At 39.3% G+C, this 10,969-nt stretch overlaps 1 long non-coding RNA gene across 1 annotated transcript; it reads left to right on the plus strand.

Moving 5' to 3' along the window:
- The first annotated feature begins 4,814 nt into the window (after nt 1-4,814).
- Nucleotides 4,815-9,555, plus strand: LOC122198636. The gene is made up of 3 exons (XR_006193075.1): nt 4,815-4,882; nt 8,927-9,023; nt 9,480-9,555. It is a non-coding gene; the product is annotated as an uncharacterized LOC122198636 (long non-coding RNA).
- Nucleotides 9,556-10,969: the final 1,414 nt, after the last annotated feature.

Here is a 10,969-nt window from a genome sequence, read left to right on the forward strand (position 1 = left end):
GTTTGTGGGAGGGCACCTCCTGGACTGAATCTAAAATAGAATCAGAAACATCGACTATTTTAGTTGACAGAGACCCTGCAATGGCCAGCCAGCCAGCTTTTATAATTCTTCAAATAGGAAAATAAGTCTGCGAATGAACCCACTGGAATATTTTCTAGGAAACAGGATTCGGATTTCATTAAGGCCATCAGTGGGAAAACAGAATTCACTTTTCAGAAGTTTAACTCAGTCCACTTTGCTGCAACAATTTTTTTTTTTATTCCCGAAGGCTGACATTTGATATGGTTCAGCCCCTAAAATTACCTTAGACATAAAGTTCCTTGCTTTTATGGTGAAGAACGTGTGTCAGGTAGTATCCCAAACTGAGCTAAAGTTAGAAAGAATTAGTAGAAACGACTAATAAATTGTAGTGAAGACTTTTTAAAGGTACATTATTAATATACTATATCCACAAATTTACAAAGTATGTTCACAAACCTCCTCATTTAAAGCCGCACAATAATCTTGGAAGAAGGTGTTTTACTTCCTTATTTCACACAAGGAAACGAAGGAAGGATACTTTTACCTACCGATTAGAACTGGAAGAGGTGTAATGATTTTCTAGTCTCCCTCCTTGATTTTACAAAACTATGAAAGAGTTAAGTAATATGGTAGAGTCGAGACTAGAATTTAGGAAACAGACTCTTCATGAGATCTCTCGGCCCAAGGATGTGCACATGTTTATCAGAATCCTGTCATGGCATTTTCTAAGTCTCTTTAGTCTCCTTTAAACATTTATAAATGGAATCATGCTATCCATAGTGTTAACAATTTTTCTTTTTCTCACTGAGCGATGACTTGGACAACTTTCCATGTTGATACCTATGTTGTAATCTCATTATTTCTGGAGGGGGTGGAGATTGGTGTTCAGTAGGGACACTCCAGGGCAGCCATACCTATAATTTGTGGCCAGGATCAGTCTTGTCCTTGCCCATGCCATACCGACTCTAACATATTTTGAAGATTTATTCTTAGTCCTTTCTCTGTATTTCAAAACTAGGGCAGCTGAATCTTTCGCGTCTTGAATGTAGGCAATCATCTTTCTCAATGAATCTAGAACTCAAAAACGGCTTGAACTATGTGGTAAGCATACAGATCTTCACAAAGCAAGGCAGACAATCTGGTGTTTTAAGAGCAAGACTGTGGTCTGCCTACAACTGTCTAGGTCAAATGTGGATGTTAATACTTGGTAACAACAGGTTACCTTGATTTGCAACGAGAATTCTGACTTGGACCACCTTCCAAGAGCACTGTAATCATTTTTACTCATTTGAACTAATTCAAAGAAACTATAAGCCTTACCAATAGTCTCCAATATTTAACAAAATAGAATTTCTCCCTCCACAACATCATTGATCACATGAGCAAACAGTTGAGCAGAACATCATTTTGGTGGAAGCACCAAAATGGCTGAAAGGGCAATGACTTGATTGATGGCAACAATGATGTTTGCCATTTGATGGCAGGAAATGGATGAGGAAATCTTTTGGAATTTTTTTCTTAATTTTCTCCCCCAAGTGTAATTTTAGAAGAGTGCAGAATATAAAGTGGTGGGGTTTTCCGTTTTGTTTTGTTTTTACTCCTAACTTCAAGATAGAAAACTTTCACCACCCTGTGAATTCTTGATGTTTTAATACTTTTCAGTTTCATGTGTTGCCCACACTTGTGACATGCAGAAAAAAAACAAGTCTGTAGCATTTTAAATTAGATTTGAATGATTTTGACTCATATGTCCCCTGAAGATGACAGTCACATAGTGTTACTGTTGAGTGTTTGGGGATTTGTAACACATTGGGAATGTGAATCTCTTCTTTTGCAATAAATGAGAAACCATGATTAACATTTGTTTCTTTTATTCTTCCTGCTATCACCAATCACCCTGCCTCCAAATAATCATAATAATGTAAAACTGATGAGTATTAAAGGGAAGGGGTGATGGGTGGTATAGTTGTCTTTTCCAGGGACTGAGTTTTTCAGGATTTCTAATAAATGGAATTTTTATTTACTTTCCGTTGACACATTTGCTCATGGTATAATACCTGCCACCATTTGATGGTGCCCATTATGAAATCTAAACAAATTCACTTAGATAATTCCCACTTATTTCTTGCAACTTTCTCAATCGATGGGTTGGAAGAAATAGAACTAGAAACAGAAATACATTTTGAGGGCCTGAAAGTCCTTTTCTGGGACTGTATTGAGGCAAACTTTAAACAAAATTTATACTCCTCTTAAGACAGAAAGCATTCTGCTTACATTATGACAGAGAAGAAGTATATATTGCACCACAAAGAAGTCTATATTGATGGGTGAGGCATCACAAGTGGCTAATAAATACATCCTTCCCTGAATTGTAGGACCAACTCTGAATACTTCTCATTTTCATATCAGCCCACCAGATCAGTCAATGTAGTTTGGTTTAGGCCTTTTTCTTTTTTAATTTGAGAGAGAGAGAGAGAGAACAGGGAAAAGGGGCAGAGAGAGAGAGAGAGAGAGAGAGAGAGAGAGAGAGAATCTTAAACAGGCTCTGTGCTGAGAGTGAAGGGGCTAGATCTCATGACCCTGGAATCACGACCTGAGCCGAAATCAAGAGGTGGACACTCAACCGACTGAGCCACCCAGGTGTGCCTTAGGTTTTCTTATTATAAGTACTTTTGTAAAATCAACAGGTTTGCTTTTGATTCTCCCCCTGCTCCCAACAGAACATACTCACAATCATATTATAAAACTGTTCATGGTTTTCAAATGACAGCATAGCCCTCCCTGGAGGTTCTGTTATACTACCTTCAATTTTCTCCTGTACCAACAAGCTTATTGATAACATCTCATATTTGCTCTAAAGAGATTACTTTCTTTGATCTAAGGAACTGAATCTTGTTTAAATGAAAGTAAACACCCTTAAGAAGGGTAATGTATAAAGATGGTATCAGTCATTAACACCATAGCATAAATTGTTGTGTTCATGCAATTAACATTTATTGTTGGGCCTCCGAGGGCCTGTGTCAGGCTCAGTGACAGTAAAGACATGCCCCTGAGGGGCACTGGACCCATGTCATCATTTCATTAGATAATGTTAGACAAGTTGATTCAATTTTGGGCTCAAGTTTGTCACTTGTGAATTGAAGGAATTGAATTAGATTGATATTTTTCTAAGGCTCTGCAGATTTCAAGTTCCCCCTCTGAAAAGGGAAAGGGCTCTGATCAGAGCAGTTCTCGATTATCTTATTTATATATTGGACTTAAAAAAATTTTTTTTTGAAGAAAGAGTTTTACAGCGAAAATATAGGGAATGAACAATTTTGAAAATAACCCTACTAGATGACTTTTAGGATTTTTAAAACTGGAACTTCCAAGGCTTTCAATATTCTGTAATTTGACCCTATTTTTTCTGTTTACAATGGGATAGCCTCCTGAGAGGACATATTCACAGAGGAGAGAGAAGGAAGCAAAGTCTAGGGCACAGGACACTCGCCAGGAGGGTTTCTAGACATTGGTCAGACTAGGGTTCAAGGTGTTTAGTATCTGCCTGGGCCAAGTGTGGGTGTGTGGGAGGTTGCAGCAAAGTCTGATTTTGCCAGTTATTCAGTTTTGCCAAAGGCCAGCCCCAGGGCTCAGTAGAGCATGGACCACCTACTTTGTGGTTGATCCTTCTGAGTGAGAAAAAAAATCCCCCGGAGAAACAGAAGTCTTTACAAATAGCTCCACTTTGCAAAGGTCATCTCTCTCTAGGAAGTGCACTTTCTTCCCCCTTTAAGAAAGAAGTTTGAGCTCATTAATTCCACTGGCCCCATTTCAGCAAGTAACATGTAGTTTTAAAAGTAAGCATGAGAAAAAGGAATTTTCTGTAAAATAATCTTATCTGATACAGAGAAACTCTAAATATAAAACATATTCTGCCTTTAGGTCTTTTCTCCCACCCCCAGCTTGGAATCTGTTCTGGAGTTGTTTCAAAACAACTTTTAACAATGTCAAAAGAAATTTTAGAGGGCACCTGACTGGCTCAGTCTGTACAGCATGCAACTCTTGATCTCAGGATTATAAATTCTAGCCCCACGATGAGCGTGGAGATAACTTAAAAATAAAATCTTTAATTAAAAAGACATTTTAGGACACTCATTCAAATATTAAAGGACAGTTTCTTAAAATATTAGGAAGTGCAAAATCATTAAATAATTGATTTGAACTAACCAAAACAGAAAGTCTATTAATATATATATATTTTTAATGTTTATTTATTTTTGAGAGAGAGAGAGACACACACACACAGCGTGAGCAGGGGAGGGGCAGAGAGAGAGGGAGACAGAGAATCTGAAGCAGGCTCCAGGCTCTGAGCTGTCAGCACAGAGCCCATCGCGGGGCTCGAACTCACGGACCGCGAGATCATGACCTGAGCAGAAGCCGGACACCTAACCGACTAAGCCACCCAGGCGCCCCAAATCATTTCTATCATGCTCAGATAAAACCTCTTCTTGGATTAAGAGTAAGAATGGAAAAGATTGGAAGCTATCTCGGATAGTTTGCCCCTGGAATCCCTTTCACTGATGAACATAGGGTTTTGAGGCTTGAGAGAAATTCCTCCCCACCCCCCATTAAACTCTGGACACAGAATCAGAATGAAGTCAAAGGGGCAAATTTACAAGGACCTCAGAGCAGCTGTCACAAAGGCAACGAAGATGATGGTTGATAGTTGGTCCTGGGAGTCTCAGTGCCTTCTGTTCGTCATGACTGTGACAGCATAGATGGTTGGAGGTCTGAAACATGACGTCCACCTTAGAGAAAACAGGGAGACATCAGTAAAGCAGAAAGAGTTTCCCAGAGATTAGAGGGACTGCGGCAAGCAAAGGTGAGAAAACCCGTGAGGGGTTAGCTTGGTGACTAATGAAACTGTAAAATGAAACTGTCCAAGGTAAAATGAAACTGTCCAAGAGGTGCCTCAGTGACCTTTGAACCAGTCAGCCTAGTGAGTGACTTCTGGCCAAGCACAAACCTGGATTTTAGGCTGGTGGTAGATGTAAATTATTTTGTTTTGTTTGTTTAAAAAAATTTTTTTTAATGTTATTTTTAAGAGAGAGAGAGAGAGAGAGACAGAGAGCGCAGGGGAGGGGTAGAGAGAGAGGGATGTACAGAATCCGAAGCAGGCTCCAGGCTCTGAGCTGTCAGCCCAGAGCCGGTCTTGGGGCTCAAACTCATGAACCGTGAAATCATGACCTGAGCTGAAGTCAGACTCTTACCCAACTGAGCCACCTGAATGCCTTAATGCAAATTTTGTTTTTAACGTCTCTCGATTTCTTCTCTGACCCATGCATTATTGACAAGTGTGTTGTTTAATCTCCTTGTATCTGGGGATTTTCTAGTTGTCTACCGTTAACTGTTCTAGTTTAATTCTACTGTGATCTGAGAGCAGATGATATGACTTCCATTCATTTAAATTGGTTAAGGTGTGTTTTATGGCCCAGAACGTGGCCTGTCTCGGTGAATATTCCATGCGAGTTTGAGAATGTGTGTTCTGCTGTTGCTGGATGAAGCAGTCTATAGATTTCAATTATACACAGTTGATTGATAGTGTTGTTGAATTCAACATGTCCTGATCTTCTGCCTACTGGATGTGTCCGTTTCTGATACAAGAATATTCTCCAACTATGATAGTGGATTCACCTATTTCTCCTTACAGTTCCAACAGTTTTTGCCTCATGAAGTTTGACGCTCTGTGCTAGGTGCATATACATTAAGGATGGTTGTATCTTCTTGGAGAACTGACCCTATCATTATGTAACACCTCTGTTAATCTGTGATAACCTTCCTTGATTTGATGTCTGCTCCGTCTGAAATGAATATAGTGACTCTTGCTTTCTTTTGATTAATGTTAGCATGGCAAATTTTTCTCCATGTCTTAACCTTTAATCTGTATGTGTCTTTATACTTAGAGTGGATTTCTTGTAGACAATATATAGCTGGGTTTTGTTTCCTGATCCACTATGATAATCTTTTAATTGGCACATTCAGATCATTGACATTCCAAGTGATTATTGGTAAGGCTGGGTTAATAGCTGTCATCTGTTGATGTTTTCGATTTGTAGCCTTTGTTCTTTGTTCCTTTGTTCCTGCCTTTTGTGGTTTTAATTGAGCATTTTACATGATTTCATTTTCTCTCCTTTTCTAGTTTATCAGTTATTCTTTTTTTACATTTTTTAATGGTTGCCCTAGAGTTTGCAATAAACATTTACAACTAATCCAGATCTACTTTCAGATATCACTATATCACTTCCCAGGTAGTGTACCTTATAATAAAAAAAATAATAATAAAATAATTCCACCCTCCAGTCCCTTGTATTATTGCTGTCATTCATTTCACTTATATATAAACATACATAAGCACGGATACACATAAGATCCATTGATCTATCTATCTATAAGAAGGGGAGCCTGGGTGGTTCAGTCAGTTAAGCAACACACTTCGGCTCAGCTCATGATCTCACAGTTTGTGAGTTCCAGCCCCTCATCAGGCTCTGTGCTGACCGCTTGGAGCCTCGAGCCTGGAACCTGCTTCAGATTCTGTGTCTCCCTTGCTCTCTGCCCCTCCCCCACTCGCACTCTGTCTCTCAAAAATAAATAAACATTAAAAAATTTGTTTAATATACTTAAGTATACAAAACTGAATACATTGTTGCTACTATTATTTTGAACAAATTGTTATTTGTTAGATCAATTACGAAAAATAAATTTTTTATTTTAAATGTTTATTTATTTTGAGAGAAAGGGAGAAAGAGAGTGCACACACCTGCAAGAAGGAGGGGGACAGAGGGAGAGGGAGAGAGGGAGAGGCAGAGAAAGAGAATCCCAAGCAGGCTCTGCACTGACAGCGTGACGCCTGATGCGGGGCTCTAACTCATGAACCATGAGAAAATGCATGACCTGAGCCCAAATCAAGTTGGATGCTTAACCAACTGAGCCACCCAGGGACCCCTCATTCTTTTTTAAAAAATAATTTTGCAGGACACAACATTCTAGGATGGCCATTTTTTGTTTGTTTTATCTCAGCACTTTAAATATTTCACTGCACTCTCTTCTTGTTTGCCAGGTTTCTGAGGAGGTTGAATGCAGAGTTCTTATCTTTTTTCCTCTATAAGCAAGTTTTTTTTTCCCCTTCTGGCTTCTTTTAAGAGTTTTTCATTAACTTTGATTTTCTGTAGCTTCAAAATGATATCCTTTAGGTACAGATTCTGGGGCATTTATTTTGCTCGGTGTTCTCTGAGCTTTGTGAATCTGTGGTTTATGTCTGGCATTAATTTGGGGGAAATTCTTTGTTTTTGAATACCATTAATGAAGTTCAATAAATTTAAATAATTATATAATATATAAATAATTTATCATATTAATTATATAATACATAATATATAATTATTTCAAATATTTCATCTGTTTCTTTCCCTCTTCTTCCTCCTCCTGATGTTCCTGTTATGCATATGTTACACTTTTTGTAGTTGTCCAACAGGCCTTGGATATTGTTTTTTTCTCAGTCTTTGTTCTCTTTGCTTTTCAGTTTTGGAGACTTCTGTTGAGATTGCTTCAAACTCAGAGACTCTTTGCTCAGCCATGTCCAGTCTACTAGTAAGCCCATTAAAGGCCTTCTTCCTTTCTGTCACCGTGTTTCTTGATCTCTAACATTTCTTTTTGGTTCTTTCTTAGGATTTCCAGCTCCCTGCTCACATTGCCCATCTGTTCTTGCATACTGTCTACTCTGTCCATCAGAGCCCTTAGCATGTTAATCATAGTTGTCTTAAATTCCTGGTCTGATAACTCCAACATCTCTTCTATTTCTGGTTCTGATGCTCGCTCTGTCTCTTCAAATTGTGTTTTTTCCTTTTAGTATGCTTGGTAATTTTTTGTTGATAGCAAGACATAATGTGTTAAATAAGGAACTGCTATAAAATAGGCCTTCAGTAATGTGTTGGGAGGAAAGGGAAATCATTCCATAGCCCTATGATTAGGTCTCAGTCTTTTAGTGAGCCTATCCCTCTGGAATGTAAACTTCACAAGTGTTTCTCAGTATTTTTCTCCTCCTTCAGGTGGGACAGAAAGGCCAGAGCTTCCTTTCCCAGGTCAGTCAGGCTTTGAAAATACTCCAGCAGTTGCTGCTTCTGTTAACTAGTTTCCCTTGAGAGCAGGCCTTGTTAAGTAGGACAGGATACTCTGGCATTATTTTTAAAGGATTCTTTTTCCTTTCCTCTTCCCGGAAGCACAAGGGGTTTCTCTCTGACATTTACTGTGAGAACCTGGTTGAGCTCCTGGAGGTAAATCTTACAATATTGTGGGGGCCCCTATGTGACTCGGTCCCCCTGGAGTTTTTAACTCTCAAGCTTGTCCCCACTGAGCTGCCAGCAGTTCATCAATTATATATATATAGTTCAGGTTTTCCTATGCTGACACTGGTTCCTGTGGGTGATTTCCACTCCTGAGTCTCTATTCCAATAAGCCAAGGCTCCCTGTATTCGCTGTTCTCTCAAATCTCGGGGGCAGATGTTTGCCCTGTGTTCTCCCTTCTCCTATGGATCCAAGAAGAGCTGATTTTTCAGTCTTCAACTTCTTCCTTGCTAGGACAGAAAGGTGAATTTCAAGAACCAGCTGTAGATCTTGATAAATACTGGTGTCACCGAGAGAACTTTTTATTCAAGGTGGAGAAATTTAAAATATATCAGAAGAAGTCAGATGCCTAGTGATTTTTTTTTTCTTTTTTTAGTAGGCTCCACACCCAATGCAGAGCCCAATGTGGGGCTTGAACTCACAACTCTGAGACCAAGACCTGAGCTGAGGTCAAGAGTCTGATGCTTAACCAACTGAGCTACCCAGGTGCCCTGAGTTTTAATTATAAATATTTTGTTCCAACTAGGAGGATCAGAACAAACATGAAGAACTTGGTTGGAGTAATGGATTGGTTGGGAACTAGAAAAAGTCTTGTTGCAGAGTCACCAGGCTGCCGAGACAAGGTGCTGGCCTTTCATTAATCTCAATAATTCTTCTTGGAAAGACAACATTCATAGTGAAGGGGTCTAGGTTAAGTCAGGCGTGGTCCTCCACAAGTCAGTATCTAGAAAATGACTGTATTTCTAGTTAGTAAAGAGCCTCAGAGGATTTGCTCTATGAATTGTGTTATTTTTGTCTCAACAAATCCAAGGGAGGTATCCAGTACCAATTCTTTCTATCAATTCTAACTCTCACCTGTTCCTTTTTGGAATAGAAAACGATAGAGTATGAGGTTTCCTATAATATTGAAAATGTCTAAAAAGATAGGTCGTTCATTATCGGGGGAAAAATGAAAAAACACAGTGTATTTATATCTTTAAATAAAACACAGCCTAAGAAATAATATTTTGTGTTAAGTTGATGATGCCGTGTATTGCATATCATAGGGCTTTCTGTTTTTGTTTTTTACTTCTGCTAAGGCTTGGTAAAGAATCTACAACCCTGTGTTGAGAGAAGGCTGTGTTCTAATGGAGAACGGAAGAGACAGAGTCTGAGAGTCTGATAAAATGAGCCTGTGCCTCCAAGCATAATAGTGGTGCCTTCTGATTTTGCAGTATCTCTAGTCAATGAAGCCACAAGGTGAGATCATTCGGAACATTTTATATTAACTTAGGGGAGGCAAGATAAGGGAGAGAAGCAAAACTTTAAAATACAATCTGGTTTAATCAACATCAGGGGTCCATGAACTGTTTGGGACTCAGACGGAAAAAAAGAGAACTTGAAAGTGGCTATAGTAAATGAGCCCAATGCTGCTGCCCTGTGATGGCTTCTATTTAATGGAAAGCTGTGGTTCTCCAAGGTAGATTGCAAATCTGATTAGGGATCGGCCTGGAACAGAGAGTGTACTCTGACCTCTGGGAAAGGGTTTTGCCCTCTCAGAAAACCTCACCACATTCTATGTGTACACTGGGTGACTAATATTTATTATAGAGCCATGTGACGGAACAGTGAACAAAGGTTGTCCCTGGTCACCTTGGGACCATCCCCACAATTGCTCCTCTCGTGGAATGTGACGTATGGCACGCCTCCCTCAGCAGTTTTTGAGCCGCCAACAAAAGCTATTGTATAAATACAGCTCAGAACCTTCAGGCAGGTGTTAGGATAGCTTATCAGACATATTGCATACTCCCCTCTCAGTTGCAAAACAATTCTCCCAAGGGTTCCTTTGCCTTTGTGACTATGCTTTGATTGGCTGTGAATGAGGTCATAACACTGATTACTTTTCTTGGTGAAGTCAGGGATCTGAGTGTTATGTGCGTGTCCACGTTGCGTTAGGTAATAGGAGAAACTTTATGCATGGATCTTGAGCCACGCTGGACTCATTTACTATGAGCCTCTCATGTGGCAACTCAATGAAATACAAATCAACTGTGTGCCCTTTGTTACTTACAGCTTTTGGAAATAATCTGTTTACATTGGATCCTTCCTCTTGGACTATCTAAGTTTAGTATTCAGGCTTTATTGTTAACAAGCTGTGTCTTTCTACAAACACAAGGCAAACTACTAGACACAATTTAAAAAGAAATCTACAGACAAAAATCTGTCAAGGCAGAATTATAAGAAAAGTAAGCTTTGCTTATAATTGAGAGTTGAATTGCAGGTCTTTGCAGCTCATTTCGACAAAGCAGAGAATGTGTGGGAAGGAAGCATTTGACTAGATGGTTTTAGAAAAATATTAACATATCTTGTGATCTTGGAGTAGGTTAGATATTTCTCATTTCTAGAGAGATAGGAAAATACTCATCGTAGAATCCATGAAATGCTGTTTAAATCATAAAGTTGGGGTGCCTGGGTGGCTCAGTCGGTTGAGCAGCTGACTTCGGCTCAGGTCATGATCTCACAGTTTGTGAGTTTGAGCTCCACGTCGGGCTCTGTACTGACAGCTCAGAGCCTGGAGCCTGCTTCGAAT

This window comes from Panthera leo, chromosome C2 (genome assembly GCF_018350215.1).
Source record: "Panthera leo isolate Ple1 chromosome C2, P.leo_Ple1_pat1.1, whole genome shotgun sequence".
Lineage (NCBI taxonomy): Eukaryota > Metazoa > Chordata > Mammalia > Carnivora > Felidae > Panthera > Panthera leo.